General features: G+C 33.8%; 1 protein-coding gene across 2 annotated transcripts in view; it reads left to right on the top strand.

Moving 5' to 3' along the window:
• Window positions 1-10,376, top strand: part of LOC122532248 — a 132,039-nt gene that overhangs the window by 99,052 nt on the left and 22,611 nt on the right. The window lies entirely within an intron of this gene.

Here is a 10,376-nt window from a genome sequence, read left to right as displayed (position 1 = left end):
TCTCAAGTTTAATAAACGTGTCTTTGTACAGAATGCGCTCACAGTGAATTTACACATACTAACTATCTTATGATTAACTAAAACTAAACGCACGTAACTTAAAACTGACGTACGCATCCCACGATGTCCCTGCGAGATCCCTCGTCGTCCCAGATATTAATTATCTTATAATTAACTAAAACTAAACGCATGCAACTTAAAACTAAACGCACGCAACTTAAAACTAAGACGCACGCATCCCACGATGTCCTTGCTATATCCCTCGTCGTCCATCGGTGGCCCGCTGGAGGCCCAATAGTTTACTTATCAACTAATTGTACCTTTCAGTTCAGTTTAGATCGTGAAATAAAGAATGGACAGAAATTTTCACGATCTAAACTGAACTTTAGGTTGCGTAGTTCTTAGCTTGATATCATTTCACAAACATTAAAGTTTATCGTTTTACAACTTAGCTTGATAACGTTTTACAAACTTTAGTGTTTGTAAAACGGTATCAATTATCAAGACCCACCACGTGGAGGTGACTACGCACGAGTCTCATTATAATGTATTATAAATCAGTATTCTTTCATATATTTCTCACACAGGTTTCAACTTATATTTAATTTAAGTAATTTTTTAGAAAGAGGAATAGTATTCGTAATATATTAATCGATCTAACGACTAATTTAAGATATTGAAGAAATATTCTTGTTTGACTAATTAATAGTAAAGGACTAAATTATTTTCCAAATTATAGATTCAATGAGAATTTCTGAAAGTATCTAATAAAATTTAAGTAGCAATAGATTGTTAGATTATCTATGCACATGCAGAATATTACGTATATTGTGGTAATTATTAAAGGATCGTAACTATCATAATATATTTTGTACGACTACGATACAAGTCATGGCAGTTGAGATCGTATTCAAGTGAAAATAATCATGATGATATTGGAAATAAATAAATAATTATAAAAAGTAATTAAAATAATTCGTTAATGATGCGAAACAGTTGATTAAAATTTCTTAAAAATGTATTAGTGGCACTACAAATGATTAATTGAAAATTTGAAATTGTACTTAAAAANTGTTATAGAAGAGAATTTACTGTTTAATTGTTACAAATAAATTATTAGAAATGTTTAAACAATTATAAAAGAGAATTTATTGTTTAATTGTTACAAATAAATTATTAGAAATATTGGATGATGTTTAAACAATTATAAAGGAGAATTTATTATTTAATTGTTACAAATAAATTATTTGAAGTATTAGATAATGTTTAAACAAGTAGAATATTCAGAAATATTATTTAAAACTCACCTCTAAATTTTGGTCGATGTACACACGACGGAAGTTCAGTTGATAATGAGTCTCCGTATCGCTGAAGGTTAATTTAATGTTCCGATCGTCTGTAACCCGGAACTGTTGACAATTTTTTTTTAGTTTTTCGAAACGGCACTTTTCTATTACACTAATCGATAGTTTTTAGATTTCTATCGCAAGGTTACACTTTCATAATTACGTTACAATGTCAAATGTAATAATTTATTAATTTTTTTATCTATAACTGGCTTTACACTTTCATGATATTAATTTTTAAGTTATAACTGCATTGTATATTAAAAAGAAATTTATGTAGAAAAGAATTGTGTAGTGAAAAATTAAGTTAAGCAGTGATCGTCGCTTCAGAATAATACATAAGCGCAACATGTAAAAATTTTCGCTGCAAGAAATATATGTATTATGTAACTATCTTTTTTGTAAATATTATAATTTAAATTTCCGTAAATTTTTAATTTATTTATTATAAATGAATTATTGAAGCTATGAAATAATGCTTGGGAATTCAATCACTGATTCAATTGTTATAAGTAAATAGTTAATATTGTTAATATACAAAAATATCATCGAAATCACAGTTTGAATCATTTATTTGAAACAATTAAATTATTTCTACAATATTTCTAAACATTATTTAATAATTTTCACAACTTTTATATTACGATTTAACAGTTAAATTAATCGTTTCATTCAATAAATCAAAATCATTTCTCTTAAGTACATTGTTCGAGATTCTTAGTAAATTATTAGATAAAAATTTTCAATAACATTTAGAAAATGTTAAAGCGTTACAGAAGAGAGTTTATTGTTTAATTGTTGCAAGTAAATTATTTGAAACATTAGGTAATGTTTAAACAATTGGAATATTCAGAAATAATATTTAAAAATTCACTTCGAAAGTTTAATCGATGTGCACACGATGAATGAATTCAACTTACAATGATCTTTTTCCTGTTTAACCTTCAGGTAAAGTCAGTGATGCGCAGCAAGTGGTAATCTTTGTCAACGCTTCCAAAAACACTTTTTCTATTCAGCAGTCAGTAATTTTACAGTTTTATTGTTTCATAGTCTCCATTACTTTGAGCCAACAATAAATACTGTAATTTCTATATTTTTTATAAATCGAAACTACGTTTGCACGGTTAGTTTTTAACTTATAAATATTGTTGAGATATAAATGCTAATTTATATGTCTGTGACATATAATACTAATTTATGTAGAAAAATAATTATATTACGGTCAAAAATTAAATTGATCGTTTTCTTAAAAATAGCTATGCAAGTAAGAAATCGTTCACATTTAATTCAATAATTTTCGATGTACATGTAACATTATTCCACAGACGAATAAAATGTTAATAATGGGTAATGAAAACAAAAATTAATCAATAATGACATTAAGAAAAGTCTCAGATTTTGAATATTTGATTTAGCAATTCCGAGATATTTCACTAAACTCAGTTATATATTATTATATCAGGACTGTCTTCAGAAATTTTTTCCTTTCTGAAATTCTTTTGTTCTTCTTACGTTGTTATTATAGCTTTCAGCTCTAGGCGTGATTATACATCGTGCAACACCAAATGTATACATTTAACATAATCATCAGCAAATTAGAAAACGAGAACGTCCAAGAGCTGCCGGCTAGATTTAAGTACGACAGTCGAGTGCAAAATGATTGAACGAAAGAACAACGGGGGATGCGGAACGAGATAACATAATCACACGAAGGAAACACAGAAACTGGCCCGCGCGGTTTCCCGACCGGCGATTTGTATTTCAACCAGAGCAATTCGGCTCCGAAACTTTTCCCCCAGTACGTTTCGTTATTACGCCCCGGCGGTGTCCCACTTCGAAACTGAATCTTCCGCCGAAGTTCTCGCCCTAACTAGGATATAATGTAACGTATATAGACGACGTCGCCTCTGGGAAGAAGTACCAAGTCCCTCGATGCTCTCTCGGATCGATCTCTCTCCTCTCTCGGAGGACACTCGTGAATAATTACCCCGAAACTTACTTCTTTCGCTGAAGACTGCAGCCAGCCGTCCTCGAAATACGTGGCCAAGTAAGAGACCGGTATTTCCCTCGATCCGCCGCTGTGTATGAAAATACCCCTCGTTGCTGATGGAACTTTCGCGTAATAAGGGACAAACACCCTCCGGCCTTCTCTTGTATCGTCCAGGCGGGTGGAAAACCGATCGATACCTCGACCAGCCGTGAACCCGTGTGAGAGGAAAACTTTTTGAAATTTTTATTTTCGAGATGTACGACGCCACCTTCTCTCTCGTTAGCCTTGGAACAAAAAGAAATATTTCACTGCATTCTTTGCTGACATTGAGAAAGCTTTCGATAAAGTATGGCATGAGGGCCTTCTACTCAAAATCCAACTGCAGCTTCCTGCACCTTATTACCAACTTTTGAAATCATACAAGATAGAACATTCTTTGTATAAAATTCAGGACACCTGTTCAAAAATCTATAAAATCGAAGCTGGAGTACCACAATGGCAATGTGCTAGGGCCCATATTGTGCACACTGTTCATTCCGACCACGCAAGAAACCACACTACATACTTTTACTGATGACACGGCCATCCTAGCCATTTATGAGGATCCCAAAACAGCTCATTCGATGCTAGAACAGCATTTATTACAAATTGAAGTATGGCTAAATACATGGAAAATAAAAGTGAATGCAGATAAATGCAGGCACATTACATTCACATTAAGGAAAGGAATCATCCCTCCTGTCCCTTGTTAAACAACCGTATCCATTCCATAAACTAAGACAATAAAGTACTTGGGTATCCACCTAGATTCAAGACTCATCATATGGAAGCACCATATACGAGCCAAACTCGATCAAATTCGTATAAAAGGAAGAGACATGTACTGGCTCATCGGTAAGAACTCGAGTTTAGTGTAGATAACAAATTACTAATCTATAAAATCATCATCAAGCCAATCTGGACATACGGCATTGAATTGTGGGGTATGGCAACCAAAAGTCACATAGCTAAAGTGGAAACGTTACAATCCATTATTCTCAGAACCATCGTCAATGCACCATGCAACCATGGTATAATACAATCGCGTGGGAAAGTAAGTTAACGATTAGCGTTGTGCATAAAAATTGAAGAAATGAACGAGATAATATGTTTGATGAGTTGTATATTTAGTAGAGAGTGATGGTCATAGAGAAATAATATAATATTTTACAGTTAAGGAGAAACAAAATGTGCAATGTGATTACAATAATAGGGTCGAAAAGTAAGTTAACGCATCTTACTTTGTCTAATATTTTACAATAAATTATAGCTTAATAATATTTTGTATGGTAACCTTTTGCGGTTATAACAGCTTGTAGACGGTTTGGTATGCTTTGAATTAAGTTTTTAATTATATTTGACCTAATATTGTTCTGCTCTTTATATAATGCATTAATAAAAATTATTTTATTAGAAATTGAAGATCTGAGAAAATTTAAAGATCTGAGAATTGAGACATGTTCTATTCTTTATATAATGCGCTAATAAAAATTATTTTATTAGAGATTGAAGGCCTGAGAAAATTTAAAGATCTGAGAATTAAGTCAGTATCAGAAGAAATCAATCACCCTGATGATCTACTCGCCAGAAACTTACACGCAACAAAAATTTTCCTAAACGATCACACAGGAAACATCCAAAGGATGTACTTGCCGAACAACATACGTTGCAATTACTGTACAGATGCTTACTAGTAAGGAAGCATCTACTTGATATTGACTCAAACTATGCAGCTACATCACACAATTTACCGAATGTCTCTACTGGACAAATTTGTCCCTAAAGTACCATATTTCTCTTTTTCTCTGTATGTGTGTGTGTTCGATAATATCGTCGTGAATTTGTAGCGAAACGAAATCGAGTGCCGCGGATATTAAATTAAACGAAACGGAGTGGTGAACGGTTGGTTGTGCTCGGAGTGCAAAGGTTAAAGAGAAAGAATTCGTTGGCGGTTTGAAACGATTTAATTGGCGAGAGAGCGATCGTCCGCGACACAAAGGGAGGTCTTTGGTTCAGTGATCCGTTCTGCAGGATTTCGTTTCCGATTTCGAATCGCCGCTGCGGTGAATCGGACGATCCGTATTTTTTTACGCTTCATCGCGGGGGAAGGGTTTTGTTTGTTACCGCGGATCGTCCATTATCATCGAGTCGTCGGTAGTTCGTAGAATCACTTAAATTGCCATCGGCTTGTTAACTTGTTTGAGCAACTTTGTCGGATGCATGATCGACGTCAATTTAGAGAAATAATTTCGAGGAGAGTGACAGGATTGTTTTTGTTTTGAAACGATCGAAAGAACGTCGGAGCCAACTGAACTAAATTCTCTCTTTTTTTTTTTTGGTACATATTTGATCTTTTTAATTATAATATTTTCCTGTGAAAAAGTATGTAGAAACTTTGGCGAAGTTCCAATGTTATTACTAAAAACTTAAATCACAGTTTTAACATAATTAAATTCGATATAGGTAATTACAGATCGGATTCTATCAACTAACTCTATTTGTAAGTTAAGTAACTGTATTTCTAAGTAGATATATAAAGAAAAAGAAGAAGAGAAAGTAACAAGAACAAGTGTCAAAGTGGAAATCAACGACAGCGGTTATGCAATAGTACAGATCGATATAATAAGACAAGTGAGATGAAAATAGATAAATTAAATCGAACAAAAGAAAGAAAATCAAAAAAATTTGGAGTATTAAAAATTTAAAATAATATTAAATCAATTAAATGAAATAAATTATTTTGAATAAATTAAATCGAATAAATATTTTATATTCTATAAATATCTATGTTATTCTAAAATAAATAAATATTCAAATATTCAAATATTATTCTATAATAAATAAATGTTCAAATAAATAAATATTCTAAATTTCTCTCTTACTGAAGCAACGATGATTTTATTTTGGCGTTGATCATAACGCGAGTATTCAAGGACGCTCGTCGATATTAGATTTAAAATAATAAATTATTTCGAATAAATAAAATAAAATAAATATTTTATATTCTATAAATATCTATATTATTCTATAATAAATAAATATTCAAACATTCAAATATTATTCTATAATAGACAAATATTCAAATATTGAAATATTATTCTATACTAGATAAATATTCAAATATTCAAATATTAGTCTATAATAAATAAATGTTCAAGTAAATAAATATTCTATTTTGCTGCGGCAACGATGATTTTACTTCGGCGTTGATCGTAACGCGAGTTTTCAAGGACGCTTGTCCATATTAGAAAATCCAATGCGATGCAATTGATGAATGCACGGGATCGATTGAATCGGCAGAGCATAACTCGTTGCTATGTCACTCGAAACTCCGCGGACCGTGCAGGTGCATATGCAACGACAGATTTCTACGGATGATTAAACCTAACGAGCTCTCGAACAACCCCTGCGCGGGAAATTATGCAAGGAATAAAATGCCAGAGCGCGTTAATGCAATCGCGCAGCGTAATCGGGTAATTCATCGCGGAAAGAAAAAACTACGAACCGAGTCAACTCGAAAGCGTCGACGAAAGTAATAGTTTTATCAAGTAGTTAAACGTTGCGTTTAAAATTCTTATTATCTTTCTTAAAAAATTCTTGAATTCAACGTCGTGCTTTTCACTTCGCATAATTCTATTATTATTATAACAGAGCTCGGCATAATTATTGAAGAATTTAAAAAAACAGATTTCAGAATATATGGCGAGGAATAAACGAATCAAAAAAAAAAAAAAAACACGCACGTTTCGTATCAAATAAATATTCTATATTCTATAAGTATCTATGTTATTCTAAAATAAATAAATATTCAAATATTCAAATAAATATTCTAATATATATATTCTATTCTATAATATTTATTCTATAATAAATAAATATTCAAATATTCAAATATTATTTCATAATAAATAAATGTTCAAATAAATAAATATTCTAAATTTCTATTTTACTGAAGAGCATAACTGTATTAGTGTCTATATCAGTGAAAAATTGAAAATAGTCTTCCCGAAGACTGTCAGAATTCAAACAAGTTTTTTCGTGACTAAATCTATTATACTATCTATATATGAATATATGAATTATAGTATCTATAAATCTATTATGATTTTGAAGATTGAAATTTTCTCTTGCTCTTTTTCATTATTTCATTGAACATGGAACATTGGGGTCACACGACGAAATTATTCGAATTTTTTGACTTAGTATTCAACGTTCAATAAAGAAGACTTCAATTTTCAAAAGAATAGATTTCAAAAGTTACAAAAAAAATTTCTAACGTTTTCACACACGTCTGAATTTTTACAATTTTCAAAAAAAAAAAAAGTGTAAAGATCTTTGAACAAAACGGGCTTACGATTGTCAAAGTAGAGCTTCACGCTTTGAAATGACACTTTTCGCTATTGTAATTTCAACTATCAGCAATTTTTCATTGTCATTGTTATACTGTCCACGTATTCGTATATATCGTACGAATTATGTATGATTGAATATGTATATATCACATTCATGTTCAAAAAATAAAACAAAACATAAGGATATCTCGGATATATCTCGAAAAGGAATTGTTAAAGAAGCAAATGAATAACGAAACAAAGTGCCTGGCCGCCTGTAATTTATTCATTCTGGAAGAGAAGTTTTACTTTTTTAAATACCCGAAGCAGGGTTTAATCAGATCGGCGATCGCTTTCTTTCACAACTTGGATTTATCGTCTCGTTTCGCATCGTTCGACTCTGCTACGATGAATATCAACGAATGAATTATTTCAGCCAACCAAGATTGAAATATCCTGAAATATTCTCAGAGAAAGAGAGAGAGAGAGAGGAATTCGTTCTGACCTCGTGGTTAATTTACGCAAAGATATTACCGAGGCACACAGTTTACGATATAATATATGATATTGACGGAGGAAATCTCGGCGCGTATAAGCGAATTAACGCAACACAACAGGTATCCGAGGCATTCGGATTTGATTAACATGTATCGTATTAATTATGTCGCCGAAACTAGACAGTTGCGCGCAGAATGATTGGCCGGAGCGAATGGGAACGTGGCGTTCATAGTTACGTATTCCGTGACAGAGGCAATGGGATTTATAATGGATCGCCTCATAATTCATTGGCCACCGTGGTTCGACGATTACTCGCGAAACTAGCACGATATTAAGCGAGGAGAGTCTCGTCGACTAGTGGAAGCTTTTTGCATGTGAAAAGATCCGTTAATCGCCTATAACGCTTTTCTACCCGCGTGGTACACGTATGAATCGTGGTATCCGAGGAATTGCGCTCGCGATGGAAAATTCACTGAATTTCGCTACTCGCGCGCCGCGATGAGAACGAGAGAAAATACGAAATAATATTTTTGCGACTTAAAAATGATACGAAACGAACGAACCGTCGGGAAAAAAAAAGGAAAAAAAAGGAACGTGGGAAAAAAATCGCGAATCTCGCTGGCAATGGCGCCGTGGCGATTGGTTTAGCGGACGGAATAACGATTTTCGAATTCAGCGCGGATGTATTAACCGCAACGCGTCGAATACTGCTCCGCGAACCTCGGAATGTTCCTCGCCCGGCGGCGATTTCCCGAGATTGAAAATTCAATTTCAAACGACCCTGTAAATAAAATCGTAGCCCCGCCACTTCCCCTTCTTTCGCCCCGAACCGCGATCGTTGTCTCAGCCGATAACGAGTGGACAATTCCGCGGGAACGTCGGATCTTTGATTTTATTTAAAACGACGGACTGGGCTGGATTCAGATCTCGAGGATTTGAAGACACGTACGCGCGTGTTCGTGTTTCGCTCGTCGAATTGGTGAAAAAAAAAAAAAGAGAAAAATCTCGCGGTTCAACGTAAGACAGCAACAAGCTTTATATACTCGCGCCAAAAATAAATCCAAGTCCTGTTTATTTATTTTTTCCAACAGAGAATATCGCGAACGTGTGAATCTTTTTTTTTTTCTTTTGTTTTTTGTTTCGTTTCAGGATCAAAATTTTGCTTGTTCGTTGAAAGAGATGAAAGTACGCGGATATATTTTAGTAAAAGAGAAAATTGCAATTTTCTAAAAGAGCGGCGCGTTTTGTGAAAAGAAAAAAAAATTCGAAAGATCGTGAGAACCATTGTACCTTGTTGAAAACCGCGAGGAAATCAGAGGAAATGGATGGACAGATATGATCGATGAAGTTTTTATGAGAAAACCGCGGCGAGGGACGATCGTGACTGATAAAACCCTCCACTCAGTTCGAATTTTAAATTCCACTTGACGAAGAGAAAAACGGGGACCTGTTAGCCGAGACATTTTCCGCGGTTATGCAAAGTATCGCGGTAGGGCTGGACTTTGCATGCACGCGCGCCTACGTAAAGGACGTATGTCCACGTCAAACTCCTTCCGAGTGTGCACGTTCTGGAACAAGGCACGTAGTACCTCCCTTCCGGACGGTGTTTCTAAAGGACGCACCACTACCAGCTACCCTTCGTCTGCAATGACCTCAAACTTCGCTCTCCCTCTCTCTCTCCCTCTCTCTCTCTCTATGTATATTCCATATAGAGGAAGCTTCACAGCTATAGGCCTCTATAGTAGAGGACAGTAACTATCAACAGGGAAACAACTTTTTCAAAATCATATTGTCTAAGATGTTGAGGTTTTAATCCCTTGCGCTGGCAACTGGTTCGCGGACCATAACGAGTGACCGAACCCGTATACAATAATTCGTCGCTTTCATTTTCTTTCGAACTCGTCGGTATGATATCACTGGATAGAAATTATTGAGACGTAACAAATTTATTATTTGCTTTGCCTATTTTGTTTTAAATATACTTAAAAGTGAGAAAACATTGCAATTCGGGACAAAACATTATCGATGTGCGTGACAAGAGGTTAAGATTGTTCACTCTTCTTATCGAAAATCATCCTCTTCTGAAATTTTAAGATTTTACCATTCTTACCATTTTTCAAGCAAAGAGATGAAGAGTATTTTAACTATCACAGAATTTGAAAGTTCAACGTT

Source organism: Frieseomelitta varia, unplaced genomic scaffold (assembly GCF_011392965.1).
Source record: "Frieseomelitta varia isolate USP_RPSP 00005682 unplaced genomic scaffold, Fvar_1.2 scaffold_443, whole genome shotgun sequence".
NCBI lineage: Eukaryota > Metazoa > Arthropoda > Insecta > Hymenoptera > Apidae > Frieseomelitta > Frieseomelitta varia.
Note: the sequence above shows the minus strand (reverse complement) of the source record. Positions and strands in the feature narration are given on the sequence as shown.